The 22,408-nt window shown below is 38.1% G+C and overlaps 1 long non-coding RNA gene across 1 annotated transcript in view; it reads right to left on the bottom strand.

The window, feature by feature from the left end:
* Positions 1-17,522, bottom strand: part of LOC147035737 (uncharacterized) — a 29,110-nt gene extending 11,588 nt beyond the window's left edge. The window contains exon 1 of the long non-coding RNA XR_015062498.1: positions 17,459-17,522. This is a non-coding gene — a long non-coding RNA (uncharacterized LOC147035737). The remainder of the gene's footprint in view (positions 1-17,458) is intronic.
* Between the last annotated feature and the right edge of the window lie 4,886 nt (positions 17,523-22,408).

Here is a 22,408-nt window from a genome sequence, read left to right on the forward strand (position 1 = left end):
CCCTCTCTCATACAAATGAATAGGGGGAAATCTCTGACTCGAGGCCCATCGGGTCAAAACAGAATGATTTTCTCCCTCTCCCAAACAAGCACATGTTAAATTGAGACTGATTTTCCCCCATACAAACTAATGTTAAATTTAGACGGATTTCCTCCCCCTTCACATACAAGCTCATGTTAAATTCAGACTGTCTCAAGGCCCCAAAAACGCAAAATAGGAGAATGATTTTCTCTCCCCCCCCAACCCCCCCACCCCACCCCCTCTGACTCAGCCCATCAAGTCAAAAGAGGAGGCTGATCTCTGCCCCATTGAGTACATGTTAAACTGGACTGACTGATTAAAGCACTTCCTTCCACTCAAAGAGTGAATAGGGAAGTTTTGTTTTAAATGTTTTCCGTTCGTGCCGTGAAAATGAGGAAGTGTTTTGGGACACAGTCGTGATGCGAAAAAATGAGTAAGTATTCTGTGAGAGACAAGGCCTCATGGTTATATTTTAAATCAGAACACTAACAGGCTTTTAAAGGCAAGTTTTATCAAAATCATTGAAATAATTTTCATTTTCGTGTTAAAATCAGTTCAACTGCTTGAGAACGTATCGCACATGTCTTTCCCAAGCTGCCTCGCCCGAATCAAGTTATTTCTGATCTGGTACACACCCTGGAAAAGCATTGTTGTGTAATCTCCCATTACATCATTACGTGATTATATAAACCAACCTGTGTGCCCAGTATGTTTCATTCAGAGAATGGAGCATTCCGATTCTTAGGACAACCCGACGGATCAATGCTTTTCACAAGATGAGAGGCGAGATTCTCAACTCAATTTATTATTTATTATTTAAAACAGAATTAAATCACTGTACGACCAATAATTAGAGTATGTGTTTTTCTCATAGGTTATCTCCTATAAGGGTTTCGTTGATTATGGATGTGGAGAACGAATTATCTGAATTACACGACGAATGGCTAAAAATAAAGGACTATATTCAAGAGATTCAAATTTTCAGAAGAGAAATGAAAGAATTACTGTCCTGTCCTCTAATTGAGAAAGAGCCGACTTCAAGGTGAGAAACGCACACTTGTATGTGTGTATTTGTGTTTGTGTGTGTGTGTGTGTGTGTGTGTGTGTGTGTGTGTGTGTGTGTGTGTGTGTGTGTGTGTGTGTGTGTGTGTGTGTCTGTTTATCTCTTTGTCTCTGTATATCTATTTGTCTCTCTGTTCATTTGTCTGTCTATCTGTCTCTATCTGTCTGTCTATCTGTCTCTGTGTATCTATCTGTCTGTATATATGTCTATCTGTCCATTTGTCTCTCTGTCTGTCTATCTGTCTCTCTATGCTTGTCTTGTCTGTCTGTTTATCCCTCTGTCTATATCTCCCTTGAGTGTTGACTCATGATTATTTTTTATTTTATTTTTCAGTTTAAACAACTGTCTGGATGAACCAAGCACACAAGTTAATCGTCTGCAGGAATCTGACCTGGCACTCAAGACATCTGCAGCAGATCGCTGGAAAAGATCATCTATTTTTATAAGTGAATGTTCAATATTTTCAATTTTGTTTAATTATAAATGCTTTCCTTGTAATTATCTGATTTTGAATTACAAGAAAAGAATAAAGGAGATGTAAAGGAGGGGTAGGAGGTGCGCTCCCACAACGACCCATCACCCCCATCATCCCACACCCTCCCCTCCCCGTGTGTGTGTATGTGGGGAAGGGTGGAGGGTGGGATAAGGGGGGTGGTGGGTCAAAAGTGGGGGGTGCACAGGGGGTGGGTGGGTCTTGTGCAGGCTGGGTTTGTGTGTGCGGCTTCTGTGGGTGGGGTTTCTGTGGGTGAGGTTTGTTTGGTTTGGGTTTTTGTGGGTGGAGCTTCTGTTGGTGGGGCTTCTGTGGGTGGGTTTATGTGTGTGAGGCTTCTGTGGGTGGGGTTTGCGTTGGTGGGGTTTATGTGGGCGGGGCTTGTGTGGATGAGGCTTCTTTGGATGGGGCTTGTGTGGATGGAGCTTGTGTGGATGGGTGGATGGGTGGATGGGTGGATGTATGGATGGAGCTTGTGTGGATGGGTGGATGTGTGGGTGGAGCTTGCGTGGATGGGTGGAGCTTGTGTGGATGGGTGGATCTTGTGTGGATGGAGCCCCAACCCAATGCACCTCATACCAAATTCCATCCTCCTCCCCCAGCATCGTACCCTCCCCCTCCACCCTCATTTCTACCTCCTCCATCTCAAGGTTCATTTCAACCCCAAAACCCATTCGTTTTATGACAAAGACAAGAAGCGACTTCGTCTGAGTTACCCTTCCTGACTTTGAAACCATGTGACGAACCGAAATTGACTTTGAAAATTGAAGGCCAAGAGATTCCTTTCTTCGTCGACACGGGGGAAAACCAAATCTGCGCTCAGAAAGAGTGATTTCCCGGACGCCCCATTATCGCGAGAACAAGTAAAAGTAGTGGAAATGTCAGGAGTTGCTTGCACGATCCCACTGACAGAGCAGCTACGGGTGGAAATTGGACCATTGTCTGCAAACCATGCATTTTCGATGGCAACTGATATACCAATTAATCAGTTGGGGAGAGATCTGTTATGTAAGCTTAATTGTACAGTTAAATATACCCCTGGGGGAGTATATTTAGAAATACCTCACGAATCACACATAACTATGATGAATTTATTACAGGAAAATACAGAAAATCTTGGATATGAATGGACTGTGATTAATTTTGAAGCATTTAACGATTTGCAGGAATATTTGTCACATTTGGAGAAAATCGTATCCGAGATGTACGTCTGGGTGAGTAAACACGGCATGGACAGACGATACTTGCAGACTCGACTACATTGCATTGCAGATTACAACGTAAAATGAAGAAATAACGTCTATGCGAGTGAAACACTCGAAATTACAGCAGACCTTTGAATTAGTGTTGGGTATAATTTGGATTGGAAAGCAAGGGATTGGCCTGGAGGTGCATCTCACGTGAGAACAATTAAAATTGTGGAACCAACCGTCCAGTGTTACACCACATATTACTCAAGCGATTGCAGAAGGTTACCAAGAAACGGGCATCGGTCACATGGTAACCTCTTTGAAGAAAGCATCACAAGAGACTTTGATGGAGTCGAGCCAAGTAAACGGACTTTGGAAGATTGGAGCAGATGGATACTCCTCTTCTTCTTATTTTGGCTAGCTCCCATTAGGGGTCACCACAGCGGTTCAACCGTCTCTATTTCTCTAACCCGGGCCTCGACCGATCTGGTATGACAATTTGTTTTGTTGTCTGCATAATGATTTGGCATCGGTTTTTACGCCGGATGCCCTTCCTGACGCAACCCTGGTCGCCTCTTACGACACACAGGGATATGGTACACCTATTCTAACTGGGGCATACACCGGGCCCAGTACAACTGCTACTCATTTCGCCGACCTTGGAAGGATGGCAGGCTGAGTCAACCCCTGGTGTTTTTGACTTGGTATATATATGTATAGATATATATATATATATATATATATATATATATCTATATATATATATATATATATGTATATATATATATATATATATATATATATATACTTATACATATTCATATACATATATACATATATACATATGTATACATATATACATATATATATATATATATATATATATATATATATATATATATATATATATATATATATATATATATATATATATATACATATACAGATAATAATTCATTGTCCCAACGGGGCTTGAACTCAGGAACTTTTGGGTCCCAAGCCACTGCCCTAACCACTGCGCCAACAACACGATGGAGCAGATGGATACTGTTGGTCAGAATGTCAAAGAACGGTAAAAGCTGTGTTCCTGATGACTGATCTCTCGGAAATAAATGGGTCAGAAAAATTACCTGAATTACTCGAACAAGTCCCGACTTGTCTGTGGGCAACACATCCTAACGATGTAGGCCGAATTAGAGGCATGCAGCCAATCAAGATCAATATAGATCCAGAAAAGAAACTGCCTCAAAAACCGCAATACCCTTTGTCTCCAGAGGCAGAAGTAGGAATTGCTCCCGTAGTGGAAGCGCTATAGAGACAAGGGATAATCTTTCCCATCGTGAATGAATGTAATACACCGATCCTACCTGTGAGAGATCCCCGCAAGCTGACATTGAGATTCGTACAGGATTTGAGGGTAGTGAATGATGCGGCAATTCCAGCTTTTTCTGTAATTGCAAATCCAACTACCATTCTATCAAGCAGCCCAAGTACTACTACCTATTTTAGTGTTGTGGATCTTTGTTCAGCTTTTTTTAGTATACCGATAGCCCAAGAAGTACAGTTTCTGTTTGCATTCACCTACCAGGGAAGGCAATACACTTGGACTGTATTGCCTCAGGCAAATTGTGAAAGTCCAACATTATTCTCGAAGGTTCTCAAAGACGACTTGGATGATGTAGTTTTCCCTTGTGGATCCACACTGATTCAAGATGTTGACGACCTGCTGATCTGTTCAGCGTCAAAAGACGCATGTGAACGAGATACATTGACACTGTTGAGGGCTTCAGCCAGAAAAGGACACAAAGCATCTAGAGCCAAATTGCAGTTTTGCCAAGAAGAAGTGAAATATTTGGGGCATATTCTGAAAGGAGATACACGACGCATCTGACCTGAATGTGAAGTGGCAATATTAAAACTGCCCAAGCCAACTACTGCTAAACAGATGAGGTGTTTCTTCGGATTGACCGGCTATTGCAGACAGTGGATACCAGATTATGCGGCCTTAGTGCGCCCCATGGTGGACATTGGTTCGGCGAACACGCCCAGCTCACTTGTGTGGACACAAAATGCAGACAAGGCTTTTGTATCGTTAAAACAGGCTCTTTCTTCGGCTCCTGCTCTGGGTTTACCAAACTATGAAAAACCTTTCCATTTGTATGCATGTGAGAGACAGGGGTTTGCACAATCTGTGGATTGTGGATCTAAATTGGATCCGGTAGCACAAGGATTCCCATCTTGTCGAAAGGCAGTAGCAGCCGCTTTGCTCTCGGTGCAGGTGACAGAAGCACTTGTCGCAGGAAACACTTTGATTCTCCTGATACCGCATGCAGTCACAGCTGTACTGTTCAAAACAAAAACACAGCATTTGTCGTTTTCAAGAGCAACGACATACGAACTCTCACTCACAGCACCCACGAACATTATGATTAGAAGATGCACACTGCTGAACCACTTCTAGTTTGCTGCCAGGAGTACAAGATGGTTATCCTCACAATTGTGAGGAGATAATCGCCCACACTTGTCTCCTCACAATTGTGAGGAGATAATCGCCCACACTTGTCTACCCCATCCTGATTTGAGAGACACACCAATCCAAAATTCTGCATTGATTCCTAGGTCGACGGTTCATCATCACGTGCACCTGATGGATATCTATTAAGAGGCTATGCTGTTTGCTCTGATCACGAAGTAATCGAAAGCAGGAGATTGGCTGAGAGCTGCTCCGTGCAGCAGGCAGAACTGTTCGTTCTCACTCGTGCATGCCATTTAGGCAAAGGCCATATAGTGACAATCTGCACTGACTCCAGCTTTGCCTTTGGTGCTGTACACGAATTCGGAGCCTTCTGGCACGAAAGGGGGTTTATAACATCATCATGTGCGCAAGTGAGGAATGGAGCATGGATTGCGTATCTGCTGGAAGTGATACTTCTGCCTCACCAAATTGCAGTGGTTAAATGTGAAGCCGACACCGGAAGATCTGATGACGTCTCACAGGGAAATGCCAGGGCAGATGTAGCTGTAAAATCTGCTGCCCACACCAGAGCTCTTTTAATATCACAATGTGTATTGAGACAAGAGGCGACACCTACCATTGACGATGTAAACACTTTGCAGATAGCTGTTAGTGCTAAATAACGAGATTTGTGGATATTGGCAGGATGTGAATTTGAAAATAAATCCAAATTATGGAGATCATCTGATGGTCGTGTGGTGGCGCCAAGAGCTCTATTACCTTGGCTCGCTCGATTGGCACATGGGGCCGGGCATACTAGCAAGGGGGCATGAGTGCTTCAATTGGGAGACAGTGGTTTGCCCAAGGGTTTAGTCCAATTGCAGAACAGTATTGTAAGACATGTCATATTTGCCAAAAACATAACCCAGCAAGGGGGGTGCAGATGGCCCCAGGGGGTCATCCAATTCCATCCGGACCTTTTTTTCATATCCAGATGGATTTTGTTCAGTTACCACAATGTTGCGGTTTTGAATTTGCTTTAGTCATCGTCGATTTGTTCTCCAAAGGGTTGAGGCTTACCCTTGTCGGAAAGCAGATGCCATTACTGTGGTTAAACTGTTGATGAAGAATTTCATCTGTAGGTTTGGAATACCTTGTAGGATCTCCAGTGACCAAGGTACTCATTTCACAGCTGAAGTGGTGAAAGAGATGTGTCGCTTATTGCAAATCAAGCAACATTTTGACTGCCTGTACCGTCCGTAATCGGCGGGCAGTCAGTAGAGAGGCAAAATGGATTTCTAAAAATTAAACTGGCCAAGATTTGTGAATAAACTGGATTAAAATGACGAGATGCTCTGCCAATTGCTCTCATGACTATGAGATCTACCGCAAATCAAAACACTGGCTTATCTCCGCATGAGATTCTGATGGGAAGACCAATGAGATTACCGAACTCACCTCCTTTGACTATAAAAGACATGAACATGCAGCAAATGGACGACACGTTGCTTACGTTCTGTGTCTCTCTGAATCATGCGATAAAAACTTTTTATGCACAGGTGAAACAAGCTCTGCCAGAAGCAACCATATCTGATCATCACAACTTCAAACCTGGAGACTTTGTTTTTGTGAAAATTTACAAAATGAAGAACTTTCTTCAAGCACGTTGGTGTGGGCCGTTTCTAATACTGAAAACTACCAATACAGCTGTGAAGTGTAAAGGAAGACCAACATGGATCCATGCCACACACTGCAAACTAGCACACGGCCAAAAATAACCTGAGGAGAACACTGCTTCCTGATAACTTTGATGATTCTTTCCATTGCAGGATTATTTGAACTACTAAATGCAAGTTGTACAATGTGTACTTGGTCTGTTAAACCGATAAGTACTGTCTGTGACCAACGTTATTTGCATGTTCTTTGGAAATGGGCCTGTCAGACTGCCCACCAAACTAAGCCTTGGGCATTCAGAGTCTGAAGAAGCTTAACGAGCAGAGTGGGTTCACCACATGGAATAAACACTTATCTGGCTCTTTCTCGTTAACATGCGAAGGCTTTTAATAAAACCAATTGCTGGGTTTGTACTAAGATACCTCATTCAGCAGTTACTGGAATACCTGTGTTGGCAATACCATTCAATTTAAGTGAGTGGTGTGGTTACTGGGCAAAGGAAAAGAACTGGGATAAACAAGATAATGACCTTGACAACCACATCGTTACCAATGAAAATGTTATTTTCTATTTCTATTACCAATGAAAATGTTACCAAAAGTAATCTATTTTCATTATCATTCCTTTGTCATTGAAATCTAATTTTAAGACCATACAGAACTTTATCATGATCAGAAAATCCAAATATACCTTTAAAAGGAACTGCCGCAGTAAAACTATTATCTTCTTTTGAATCATCCTTATACATTCCTTTCATTTGAGTATATCCAGGGTCTGTGTTTGTTCCCGTTGACATATCAGGAATAAAACCTTCAACAGCCCCCTTTCGCATTCTATCACCGAATGAATATAGTGTAAGTTACATCATTTCAGATGCAGCAGAGACATAAACAACCGCATCACCTTCTTGTTTTCCAATGTACAAACAAACACTATCAAACATTTTCCATTAGAAATCATTTACAAGTGTCGTGGTTGTGTTAGTCGCAGCCTTAGTGAGTGTAAATTTACTCAACAAAAACTTTTGGATAGATTCAAATAAGTTTGTTGATTATTTACTTCAAAACTTTTTGTACCATTTGCATTCCAGTCTGTTCCAGTTATTGCATTTACCTTGAAGCAATCTTGTTTTTTAGTGGAGTTTGAGATGCCAATGGTATAATCCAAATCATAGATACTATCAATTGCTTCCATACTTGTATTTATTTCGGAAAAAGATGTTAAAACTTTTGAAACCCTGACCCAAGTATTTGAATTATTTTCTGATGTTCTTGAGGAGACAACTGAGTTTTGCCTTTCTTAATTTCTTTTATGGTGTAGTTGATGAGATTCCTTTTGGGCATGTTTTATACTCTTTAGAGCACCCGTGCATTTCCCACAGCAGAAGCAGTTGAACCAATTAGGTCTATATGATTAAGAATAGTTGAACCTATACCCATGAGAGTATCAATTATCCCATCACCTCTAAATTGATGTCTGACACCTCTTTGTCTCTTGGGTTTATAGTATCCTCTACCAAGATACATACCTTCACCCTTGTAGTATAGGGAAAGGAATATCCCATCCCCTGTAATTATTTTATATTTTCCCAACACGTGTTTCCGCATAACAACCATCTTATTTATTTGTTGGAAAACTTCACGTCAGTGAATTCTGTTATATATAGTTTCTCCATGAATATAAAACATACGATTTTCTTGGTCGGTTATCCTAAAATTTACTCTGTATATGGTTTTCCCTGACACAGTAAGATAAACCAGATTTTTGGGTTCCATATAGAATTTATAACCAATTGGGGTTGAGTATGCGCTGAATGAAAATATTGTATATGTTCTTATTCCATCATTCTAAGCACCATCAATCAAATCACAGTGAATTAATACCGAATTTATTCTTGAGGAGATTTGAATGACATTATCACTGTCAAATGTCCCATTACTTTCAATCTTTTTTGAGGAGAAACCCAATAACTCTCGAAATGAATTATCAATTGTGAAATCAACCTTGTAGTAATTTTTCATTTAATCCTTGATTTTGAAGTATGTTTTTGAATATCTATAACAATATTTTTGGTTCATCACCCTGTTCTTTCATACGACGAACAATTTCGGAAGATATTTGAGAAATCTCATATGCTCCGGGTGAAATTGTTATCGTTTTGTATTCACTTTCTGGATTGTAAACAAACGTCATTTTTCTCGGTTATATTAAATAAGGTATGATAAGTTTCCATGGACAGAGCCTGGTATTCTTTTGTTGTGTCAAGTTGTACTGGGTATGGGAATGAAGATGTGTGGTCTCTTGTTGTGAAATTAAAACTAAGGATTGTGCTTCTCATCTTATTTAACATGAGATAAAATGTGTTTGTATTGGCATTTATTAATTATTTTCGTGTTCATCAACTGGTCTAAAATGGCTGATGCTTCATTAAAATAATTGTTATTTCCAGCCTTCATGCTGTCTCACAACAATAACAGTCTATTAACGAATTGTGATGGGTCATTTGTAAGAAAACTAACACCTTAACCAAGGATACTTAAAGCCTGAATTATGTGTTTCTCCTTCTCATTCTTCCTACTTTTACCAGAAAGACTAACCCTATATTTAAGAGAGTCCAGCAGATCAGTATGTGCTCCACCATCATTATTTTCCATGTCAAATGGTTTATCAAAATACTTTGATTCATCCCTCACAGTTGAACTTGTCTTCCATCTTTTGTGAGAAGAAACATTAATCTGGGGGTTAATTGAACAGGGGTTGAGCAGAACTCAAGAAATTTAATTCAAAATTAAATATCAATACCTTTTCTTGAACAAGATGAAATATTGCTGGTTGTTCTGTTGAAATGAGTCCTGCTTTGGTTTTTGAATCTGCTGAATATTCATTGTTTGAAGAGCATTCACAATATAATCAGGGGTTGATTAATCTCTTCCAGTTGTTGAAATAATCCTTCATCATCATATTCTAATTCTCCTTCATGCTCGAATTCTTCCTCCATCATTTGACTGAAATCTTTTAACATTTGAAGTTTTTTTGGAGTATATTCTTTTGTGGGAACTGTGGAAACATCTACAATTTTTTCTTGGGAAGTTTTAAAAGTGCTTTAAAAAATTTATCTTGTTATCCTTAAAATGGATCTTCACCCATTAGTTTCTGTCTGTGCATCTTCTTTATGTCTTCCTGTTGTTTTGCAACTTTTGAAACCAACTCTTGATGCTCCTTAAATCTTATTGCTCTTTCTTTCGCATCCATTTATTTATTGGAAAATATCTTTTAATGAATTGTAAAGATCAACAGGGAATTTTTCCTTTTCTTCATCATTTAAGTTGATGTGTTCAAATAAATCCTTTTCTTTAAGTATTTCATGAAATTCTTTCTTAACATTAATACGAGTTGTAATTTCTTCTTCACTAATTCTTGTATCTCTGCTTTTCATATGTTTGCATTGAGTTTGTTCATCAACATCAAAACCGAATGATAAAATCTTAACCCCGCTCAGATATTTAATAACTTGTCTCATTCCTTCTGGATTAGTTTCTAATATCCGAAGACCACCAGATTTTAGTTTCTTTAACTCACTCTTACAATGTGAATACTTTGTTGTAACAAGAGAAACCTCCTCAAATATTTGACCCTCATTCCTCAGTCACATATGTTCCTCCACTGAAATATAGTAATAATCTTTACCCTCTGCTTCACCATGTCTTATTGCTCTCGTTGTTGTTGATTCAATGCGTATCATGGGGTGTTTTTTTAAGTAAATTTTCAATATTCTCATTTGTACCATAAACAAACCTTGATTTATGAAAGTTTTTTCCAAAAGCAGATTTACCCACAAGATTTATAATAATAGTTTTCATTTATATATGTAATTGTTTATAAAATTAAAAATATATCCCTTAATACCTCATCTTGTTTCACAACAATATATTTATATTTTTCAGTCGAGTGCTTCATGTAATCCCCAAATTCCTTTTTACAACATAATGTAGAACAATTATCTCTGCAAAAATTGTTTATATCTATTGAATTTAACTTGAATAAAATAAAAGTATTAGCATTGTTTATTATGAAACGATGAGGGAGTTGAAAGTATGATTGACTAAGATAAATACAATTACAAGAAGAATGTCTCCCTCTTGTGTAGTAGCTGTCCATTACCATTTTGTTTCTCTCATTAACACAATCATCAAAGTTAACGAGGTTCTTTTTTGATTCATCCAAATTTTGGGGAGAAGGTATATCATCCGTATTATCACTAATAATACAAGTTATCGGTTTTGATTTCTTTTTATAGCTCTCCGCATCACAAAATAGTTGTATTATATCTTCAAAGTTGTAATCATTTTGTTTGTTTTGAAGTTTAAATAAACGGATTATATCTTATTTTTGAAAACCAGCATTAAAACCTTGTGAGAGTAGTTGATATCCAGGTTGAAAACTCGACATTGTTAAAATTATTAAGTTATCATAATCGAAAAAGTTGGGAGTAAGGAGCATCTTTAAAAGTAAGCAGGTTTTTACACATCCGCTTTAACCAACTATGAGACATCTTAATGAATTAGGAAGATTTTTAAGGTTGTTAAATTTTATCTTATTTTCCCAAATGGGTAAAAAAATCATTAATTTATATATTTGGAAAACAGGTTATTTAATTTATTATTGGCTTTTTTAGAAACTCTATATTTTATCCTAAGTTCGGGTTTAATTTCAAGATAATTCATTATGTTATTTATGCAATATCTTGTGTTGATATTTCCCTGAAAATGAAAATCATGAATAATATGTAACAACAATCCTTTCAATATTTCTCTTATATGTTCAGTTTCTTCCATTGTAAGGAAAGGTGTGTTATCACCCTCATACTTTACATTCATTTCATTATCAATCTTGTTAAGTAATTCATTTTTGTTGGAAGTCTAAAATAATTATTTTCCTTTTTATATTTTTTTATTTTAATTAATTAGAAGATAATTACAGAATATAAATTGTTTATAGGCTTTTGACTGTGTTTAATCCCATGATTTCACACGCAGGACAATTCTCAAATTTGTCAAACTGACAATCAGGGAATTCAAGAGGCTCAAAATCTTGCCTATTTATAAAGTAAAACTTTACTTGAACTAAAATTCATCTTCGGGATCATCTTCAGTACTTTCCCAATCATCTATAAAACTACTTTCATATCTATCGTTTGAACACAAACTGTCAGTCTCATAACTGTCCCTTGAACACAAACTCTCGGTCTCACAACTGTCATTACTCTCAAAATCTTCAAAATCTTCAGTTGAATAATGACTCATATTTAATGAGTTAAAAACAAACATTACCATCGATATCTATATACTTTTTTTCATTAACAGATTAAACTTCTCCATTTTTTATATTAAAGGTCATTTTAAAATGATCCTTAACTACTATTGAACGAAATGTCATTTCACCTGATATCAGAAAATCCATTTTTTCATCATGATTTACATCTTTAGGGTTGTTGAAAAAATATAAATGTTTCCTTGCATATCACAGATAGTCATATCTTTTCTTTCGAAAGCTTCATCCAAAAGGTTTTTTTTTTCATACTTTTTCTTGTTTCATTACTTTTTCTAGTTTTGAATATATTACCAGAAGGAGAGGAGAAACTTTTATTAGAGATACTTTAATTGATGTGCTTCCAGATATACTGAAAGCCCTTCCACTGAAGGAAATTGAAGAACTCATATTATTCATCATAATTGTTCTTATGCAATAGTTGTTATATTTATCTTTTTTCAATTTTACATCCTTGACATATTTCTCAGTATCTTTTAGAAATGAAGAGATTGATTGAAACTTGTCTTTTCTGTCTTAATACATTGTATTTGTTAAGTGAAAAAAGTTGTAGGATAAAATGTTTTAAGCACAGATTCACCCATAAATTAAACGAAATTTTCATCAAGAACATTTTATTTTAAGCAAAGTTTTATTATTTAAATAACGTGATTACAATCTACTGTGATGTTTATAATCACGAATATAAATATTATAAAAAAGACCTTCAAACCAACAAACACACATTCAATCTTTTCAGACAAATATCTCCACTTGACCAAGAAACAAAACATTGTGATAGATGTGATAATTATATTCTTAAATTTTTTTTAAATAAACACCTTCAATCATGCAATCACCAGAACAATGAAGAAAGGGAAGCTAAATTCTCCATTGAAAACACTGATGGGGAATTTAAAGGACGTACAAAAATAAGATAAAAGATTGTTTCCTTTTCAAGACCCTGCACCATCTTCAATCATGGAAGATGTTGATATGGTTAAACACAGTATTGAAACTATAATTAAAAACACATTAAGTGAAATGAAAACTTATAAGTTTTATATGGGAATAAAATTGAAAATGGTAAGACAAGACGATGAACCTCGTCCCTATATGAGGACAAACCCTCGCTTTATCTTTTCATTTCAAGATTTTGTATAATGAGATGTTTACGATAAACTCCAGAGACAAGAACAAGATGTTGAAAACACTGTAGTAGGTCGGGGATTTACTATCACAAAAATAATATTTTTAGATGTACACACATTAAAATCAGATCCTCTTCAAGCTTCTTCTTGTATTGATTTACCAAAAGAGATAAAACTTAAGAAAGCGGTTGTTAATATTCAAAACAAAGATAATAAATGTTTTTCTATGGTCTGTTCTTATTCACTTACATCCTCCACAATGGAATCCTGAAAGGGGTGAACATTATAAGAAATACGAGGATACATTACATGTTAAAGATTTGAAGTTTCCAATGACATTGAGAGATATTCCTAAATTTGAGAAAATGAATAATCTATCTGTTAATGTATATGGATTAATGGATACAAACAAAGTTCAGATATTAAAAATTTCAAACAACGATAAAAATGATGAAACACACATTGACCTTCTGCATTTTACTTCAAAGGAAAAATCACATTACGCTTTCATTAAAAATTTCTCAAGATTAACCAAATCACAACTATATAAGATAAAATGTAAAACGTATCCTTGTAAGAGATGTGTCAACTCCTTTCACACAAAAGAACGATTAAATCAACATTCGAAATATTGTAGTAATCATAAATCAACCGTAATCAATTTACCAAAAGCAGGTTCAAACATATCATTCAAAGATTTTAACAAATATATAAAACATCCGTTTGTGATAGATGCTGATTTTGAAAGTATCCTTGAAAAGATAGATACTGTCTCTCCAAATCCAAATAAATCATACACTGATAAATATCAAAAACATACTCCTTGTGGTTTCTGTTATTATTTCAAATCATTTGTTGGTGAAGAATCAACAAGTTCGAACTTTATAGAGGAGAAGAAATCTCAGAGGAATTTGTAAGACGATTGGAAAAAGACCGTATAAGACTAAGGGAAATAATGGTGAAAACCTATAAACCAATGTCATTAACAAAGGGAGAGAAATACGAATTTAGATAGAACAGTATCTGTCATATTTGTGAGGAGAAAATTGAGGGAGACATCAAGGTTAGGGATCACTGTTATTTTACTGGTAAATATCGAGGTCCAGCTCATTCCCGTTGTAATCTTAATTTCAAGCCTCCAAATTTTATTCCTGTCTTTCTTCAGAACAACACCCACGATGACACATCTTTTTATAAATAAACTTTCAAAGATATCTGGAGATATTTCAGCCATTCCTCACACAGAATAAAAATACATCTCATTCAAAAAAACAATCCATACATCCCCCATAACCCCCATATCAGATTTGTTGACACATACAAGTTTATGTGAATTCCATAATCTAACTTAGTATCAAATATTTAAAACTTCCCAAATCTTAAATCAGATTTCTCAAATCAAGAAGAGATTGATCTCTTATCACAAAAGGGAATATATCCGTATGACTATATGGATTAATTTGAGAAGTTTAAAGAAACACAACTTCCTTCAAGGGAAAGTTTCTCTGATATTTCCGAAAGAGATTATGCACAAGCTAAAAGGGTTTCGGAGAAGTTTAATATAAAGAATCTTGGAGAATATCATGATTTGTATCTCACAACTGATGTATTGTTATTGGTTGATGTGCTTGAAACTTTTAGAACAGTCTGTCATCATATAAAAATTCTTATGTCTTAGATCCCGTTCACTATAAAACAGTCCTGGGCTTGTCTTGGAGTTCTATGTTAAAAATGACAAACCAAAATTTGGAATTAATCAGTGATATAGATATGCTTTTAATGATAGAGAAGGCGAAAAGAGGAGGAATATCTCAAGTATGTTATTCCACATTGACCCTGTGGGGGTCGACACAGAACCCAGAGTTTTGTCAACTTCCACGGATGGGGTGAGTGATTCGGGCCATGGGGCGGAGGGGAAGGAAGAGGTTTAGTGGAAGGGCACTAAGAAAGAGACAGGTCAAAGTGAGCCTGTGTTGATATTAGCCCAATTTAAATTGAAATGTTTTTGTTTTTGTGATAAAGTGGGGAATGCGATTCGTGAGCCGCTGGCAACTCATGACAATGGAGAAAGATTTAAAGAGCGAGATGCTCAAGGCCATCAGCGGCTACAGAGAGGGACAAAAAGTCCTGAAATTAACAGGGTAATTGTATGCAGCCACATTTGGACATGCAAGACCTGAGTTTTTTTTTTAATTTATTTTAGAGCAACCTTGGAGGGAACTGTTCCCGGGGCTGCTCTCTTCGGACCAGAGGGGGTTAATGGGACAGGCCTCACGGGAAATTGCCCACCTGAAGATTGCGTTGCGTCGAGTGGCAGTGGAGTTGCACTGCCAAAATTTGGATGTGGGATCAAACCATGGGTGGTATGGTATTACACAGGCCCCATTGGGAGTTTGGTGGAGCATGGCATCCCCTGTAAATTGTGGCACCATCCAAGTAAGTGTCTCAGTCCTCTGGGGACATCGGATTCAGGAGATGGTCGAGACTTCTGGGGGACTGAGGTGCTCTCTCCTGGACACCTGTTAGGGTGCACTGTGAGGACAACTAGGGGAGGTGTTGCGAGTCACACATTGGTGGCGGAACCACTTTGGGGCAATAATGGCCTGAGGAGGTTACTGCTCAGGCAGGCGGTTGAGTAGCCTCTCTCTGAGGCTCTGGGACAGCCAGCGTGTGAAGACCTGGCAGTCTGGGCTGATTGATGTCCTGCTGAGAGGACAAACAGATAGAAGTATGAGTACTGCCCACAGGACAACCAGCAGAGTCTGAGGAAAGTTGTGGAGTGATTTGGAAAGGCCCAGAGAGGCCTGCATAACCTTCAATCCATAGTTAATCTGATGTGATTAATGGGATTTCAGTTTGAGAAGAGTGCTGGATTTAATTGGTATGAGATAATGAGAATATTGGCTGCAGCAGGTGCTGCATGTGTTTATCAGGCTCCCCAGTGGTAATTAGATTGTGAAATTTACCTTTAGCTCTTGTCACGACTTGCCTTGCTTTGCCTGTGGAAATATGTCTGTGATTTGGGGAATTGGTATGGGTGACGGGAAAGAGTGCCCATGAGAGCCAGGGACATGGACCGGGTGGAAACGGTTAAACATGTGTGTGCACAATAAAATATTTTTTTACGAGTGGTTGTTTTATTGTGATTGTTGGATTGAATGCAGGCCATGGAAGGTGGAAGCACAACTTTCAGCATGTACTGGAGGTGCAGATGGAAAATGAATGGCAGCTGGGGAGATATCATTGTGTGTAAGGTTTGTGAGTGGGGGAAGAGAAGTACCTTCATGTCTGCAGGTGATGAAGCTCTGGAGGAGTGACCGCTCTGTCCCCTCCAAATTCCACATCCCCAGTCACCCAGTATGCAACTGGGATAGAAACCCCACCGAGAGGAGGGTCAAACTGGTTGGCTAAGTGGTGGGAAGACCCCTGAAGACCAGGAAAATACCAAAGAGTGCCATTTGGGTGACACCCTTCATTGGTATATACAATGAAGGAAGGCTGTTGTGGTGCTTGGGTGGTGGGAAGTCAAAGGAGGGGCCTGAGGAAATCAAAGATTTGGAGACCTTGTTTGTGCTGTGGGCAGACAATTAATGCTACACCCTCAGCCCCACATTTTATGACTTCCCCACTGCCAAGTTGAAGCCACAACTACAAGTAATTGTGATGCCATGGCCTGCAGTGAAGACCGGTTGAGTTCCGGTTCCGGTTTTAGAGCAGCGAGAGGTCTCCTTTGGGGCTCCCTGTTGACGTTCTCAAAGCTAAGTTTCCGGTTGTTATTTGTCCCATTTTAACTGTTTAATTTTCTCACCTACATGTTACTGTGTGCTGCTAGTTCGGTTTTGTTTCAAAAATCGTGCTATTTTGTGAGTATTTTTGTCGACGTTCTTACCTGTGCTTGAGGCCTAGGCCTAGGCTTGAGGCCTACCGGTTCCACTCGGTGTTCGATCGTTTTTTTTTTTTGTTGTTTTTTCTCCCCATTACCTTCAATTTCTATCCTCCCCACTTTCCAAACATCCCCCATTCTCCCAACTAATCTCTTTCTTATCTCAAAAAAAAATAAATAAAAAAAATAAAAAAAATACCCTACAACAACAACAACACGCTCACCTTCTCCCGATTCTGCTTCTTCTTCTTCCTCTTAACTGCCTCCTCGTCTTCTTCCTCGATTTTTTTTTTTTTTTTTTACACTTCCATGACCTAATCTGTTGAACGCTCTCATATATTAATATTAACAACAACAACAACAACAATATATATATATATATATATATATATATATATATATATATATATATATATATATATATATATATATATATATATATATATATACCCAACAACAACAACACGCTCACCTTCTCCCGATTCTGCTTCTTCTTCCTCTTAACCTCCTCCTCGTCTTCTTCCTCGATTTTTTTTTTTTACACTTCCATGACCTAATCTGTTGAACTCTCTCATACATTATTTTTAACTACAAAAACGATCTTATAATGCTTCATCTTCCTCTCTCACACATGTGGTACTCTTTACTGTTTCACAATGCACTACTCTTCTGCTATTTTAACAGACTGCTCTCATTTCGACCTCTCCTTCATTCCTTGCCTAAAAAATCCAACTATTACAGCGCTTCTTCTCTCCATGCTCTGAATTCGCCTTCATTGCATCCATCAAGAATTATGTTAAATCGCATCTCTGACCTAAAACTTTTAAAAACCACAGTTTGCCATGGATGCTCGCTTTCCATCAAACATTCTTTTTTTCCAACTTCAGTGCCAACTCACCCCCCTCACCCATCACTCTCACTCTCAAAGCAACCATCCCACTCTTCTCCCTCCAAGCCTCCCTCTCACCTCTCTCAAAAATCCCCCCCTCACCTTTCTCCCACCTTTCATCCCCCTCACTCTTCCTTCTCAAAGTTGCCCCCCCTCTCATCCACCAACCTGCCTCCCTCCACTGCCCTCTCACCTCCATCTCTTCACTCCACTGGTAAGCCATCTCTTCACTTCACTTCACACATCTCACTCCAAGGCAATGGTAAATGCTGTTGTGTTTAAGGGAATGTTCCACTCAGTCCCATGTGACTTGATATGTGCTATGGAGGGCGGGTAGCCCTTAAAATTGGCTAAGTAGTTTGTAAATTGGGAATTTGGGCTCAGCTGACAGCTGGAGTAGGTGACATCCATTGAGGGGCATCGTCAATTTAGATGGGGCTTAAATTGGTGAACTTAAATTGTGGATAAGGTAGGCCTGTCTGGGTTTTGTGTTTTTGCCATCTTCTCTCCCAACCCAAAGGACACCATCTTCAACAGAGGGTGGTGGATGAAATTTGTAAGACCTCTTTTATGTGTAATTTTTGTTCATAATTGTGATTGCTGCAAAAAAAATTGTAACCAAGAGGTTAGAACGGTAAGAGGAATATTTAAGGTCAGCTGCAGTTCGCCTCCCACATTCCTCTCTGATTATTGGGTACGTAAATTAGGTGTGTGACAGTGTTCTGGCAGGAATCTTAGGTTCCCAAAGGAGAAGTTGGCAGGAGCCTTGGATTCCTTGGAAGGGGCTGTGGTATGTGGAATGCGGGGGCTGGGTATCTACAGCATTTATTAATTATATGGTTTGTGTGATTCATGTAATCTAGCTCTATCCTTGTAAATGCAAAATTTTAGAGTAAGTCCTCTTGTAAAACATGATACTGAGGAGGCAGCACATGTAATTTACAAACAGTATAGCGAGGATAAGACTTTGTGGTGTAAAAACTCCTGTAGTGCTCAGGCCAGGTGAGGAATTGGGCACAGAAATACATGGGCACAATGCTCTTTCCAAAGGGTAATTACAAAAAGTTGGGATGTGTGTGTAAGTTTTGGGGGTGAGATGCACCGTAGAAAGCCAGAAGGGGTAAAATACTTTTTTATGGTCACATTCCATGGGACGTGATGGTGAGAGTGGGGTGAAAGTGAAAGCAATGATGGGACCTGCAACCTGGAGAGGTGATCCCAAATGCCAGGAGGATTGAGGCGGATGAGGAACACAGGGCCAACAGGGTGCAATCGGCACTACACAGGAGAGAAGGCACACCACCCTGATGTATGGGGATCATTGTTTTGAATCTTTGACATCGTGCACATTTTACCTTGCTCCTCGCTTACATCCCTTATCGCCTTCGCAGCTTCTCGGCTTCACAGTTCGAGATGCTCCAGTGTCATCATTGCCCTGGGACACAAACCAGCCCTTGCAAGACCTCTCCAACTCCTTTCTTCCTTGTAAGAATCTGGTTTATATGGTGACTAGGGCGTTATGATAAAATATTTCTCTCGTTGTATATAAGTTTTCATGCCCCCCCCCCAAATCATCAGTATTTGTCTCTGTAAACCACTTAGTTTTTCCTTGTAGCCACAGCATCTTGTCCACATTTCTCCTGGTATCAATTAAAAATATAACCCATATTAATTATAAGAAGCATCTCCCACATTTTGGGTTTCTGCATTCTTGCAATTGCCATTGTTTCCAATTGGTGATGCATTCAGTGTCAAAACGCAACCACAGCTCACCACCGCAGTGTGGTGGGCCTTCGGTAAAACATTGTTTGACTATTCCTGGAGACATTAGGTCCCCAGTGTGGAGGCATATCACGTTTGTGACCCTCTGATGGGGCAATACTTTTGTAATAAAAGAATGTTAATGAGTCTCTTTTTTTTTTTCTCCCATTTTTCATCCATTCCCTGGCATTGTTTCATAATAACCCATTACCCCAGTGTCAATTCATTTTTTTTTCCCCGCTGGAACCACACACTTCCTTGAAACTCCATTTCAAGCACAAAAAAATATAAAATTGCATGAAATAATTCATTAAGAAAGCTTACCTTTGTACTCCCGCCACTCCAGTAAAATCCACCATTATTCACATAAAGCTTTTTGTCAGGTGAACGATCGGAGTTAAAATGTCCAATGACTTTAAAATATATTTCTCCATTTGTATCTTTTTCCCATATTATGAGTTCATATGGGGCAGGTGGGTCTCCATTTTCATCGAAAAACATTGTAGTTCCCGAAGTCGTTTTCCATCGCACATTCCGAAGATAATACAACAGCTGAGACAAATGACAAGCAAATTTATCATCACTGGAGCGGTTGAGAATGGTGTAACCTCATCCTCAATATGTTATTTCAATTTTGGTTGAAATGTCAAATCGTAAGCTTGCTTCTCCCCCACTCATTAAAAAATAAATTATGCAAAAAAATAGACAAACAACTTCTTACTTGCCATGGTTCAAAATCAGATATCTGTACACATGATCCATTTTGAAATGGACTATTTTGTGATGTACATGATTGGATGTCCATCAAGGCATATGCCACAACGTACACTGCTTGGTACGCATTGGATGAATAAAACAGATTGGAAACATCAGTAAACTGCGAGTAAATTTTGTTTAATGATTCTTGGTCTGAACACGGTGGAAGTTCAATTTTTTCTTCATCCCAGGTGCATCTGAAAACATCTTCCCACAACTCAGCAATATAATCATTTAATGATTTCTCATTCCAATAAAGTGAGTTTCCTTCTCTTGGTAGTTTTTTTTTCAGTTCAACAGAAGTATTTCCATGAGATAAAGAAATGATTTTTGTCTTTTTCTGCCAGTAAGAACACGTGGTTTACAATGTTTTGTAAACAACAATTGAAGAGCAAATAAAATTCAACATGTTTAATGCATTTTACGAAAGTCCTAAATAACAGTGAACACATTTCTTTCAATAAAGCACGTAACTGAATGCATATTTGCTTTTTGCACATTTGTATTATTTCGTCTTTTCCATGTCATCATTTGGTAAGCCATATTTGCAATTTATTGAATTGACCTGTTTTGACTAATTCACTAATATTTTTGACTGATATAGATTTTTTTGACTGATAGATAATTATCCTTCAAAGCTCAGGATAAAGTTCCAAATTTGTCAAAGTGAGTCTAAATGTGTAATTATTACTTCAAAGTAGCTCAACAATGCAAAGTCATCGATGATTTTGTTCGGATTTTAAAACATTTGGATGACATCACTAATCACGTGATACCTGAGCATTTCCAAAAAAGTCACCTGATGGAGTTTGAAAGACTGAACTCTCCCTTTCCAAAATGAGTTGAGAAACCCAACATGAGGCTGTATATCAGATTGTCATGCCATATGCACTGCCTGTATATAAACTTACATGATATCTGTTGTGATTAAGTCCAAACGAGATGACTAATTTACCTGAAATTGAAAGATCCACATATTCCCCTCTCAATAGGAAAAACTTTAAAATTAAATCAGGTGGAATCACGTTATTTGTTAAAGATGGTTTGTTTGAAAATGAACAGAATGAGCTCCTCATGCCTGACTAATCATGTTGTATGCTTCAAAAGTAGTCGGGTACTTTTATTTGCATTTACCTTCACTGGGGATGGATACTTTTGCTAGTTATCATATATAATGTACAGGTATAATGCACACAAGCTTGTTATTTGTGTAAAACGTGAGCCTTCCTTTGGTGTTATGAAAAAGTACAAAAAAGTTACATCATACAATGACTCAGTTGAAAAAAGCAACTGCCAAGAAAAACTTTTTAGTTTACAAAATTGTCATATATTGTTTACCTCATTACCACCAATGTAAATCGTTTTGAGAACAGATGATCGGTGTTGTGGATTCAATTTTATCAGGAATTCGTACAATCCAGGAATTTCTCCTGGTGCTTGTACAAATCCAATCGTGCCCTGCAGTATATGTGAATATCGGGAGGTTGTGTACCGCTTTGAACGAATCCAGTTTGATGTTGCTATCCAGGTTTTCCCAGTTACATTGTGCAACAGAACCTCCTCAATCAAAGGGAAGGCATCTTGTTCATTTGAGTACAATATGATAACATGTGCACTTGTCTCAGCCACATGTTTGCCTTCACTCCCACAAACAACATTGTAAACAAGCACAATGAGGAAGTCAATTATTTTGAAATGCATCCTACATTTTAATAAATTTACAAAATAAACTAAAGTTCATTGATTGTTGAGACTCTATTGCCACCCT

The sequence above is a fragment of the Eptatretus burgeri genome, chromosome 1 (assembly GCF_056783735.1).
Source record: "Eptatretus burgeri isolate ZD-2024b chromosome 1, Ebu_testis_v1, whole genome shotgun sequence".
In the NCBI taxonomy this organism is placed as follows: Eukaryota; Metazoa; Chordata; class Myxini; order Myxiniformes; family Myxinidae; genus Eptatretus; species Eptatretus burgeri.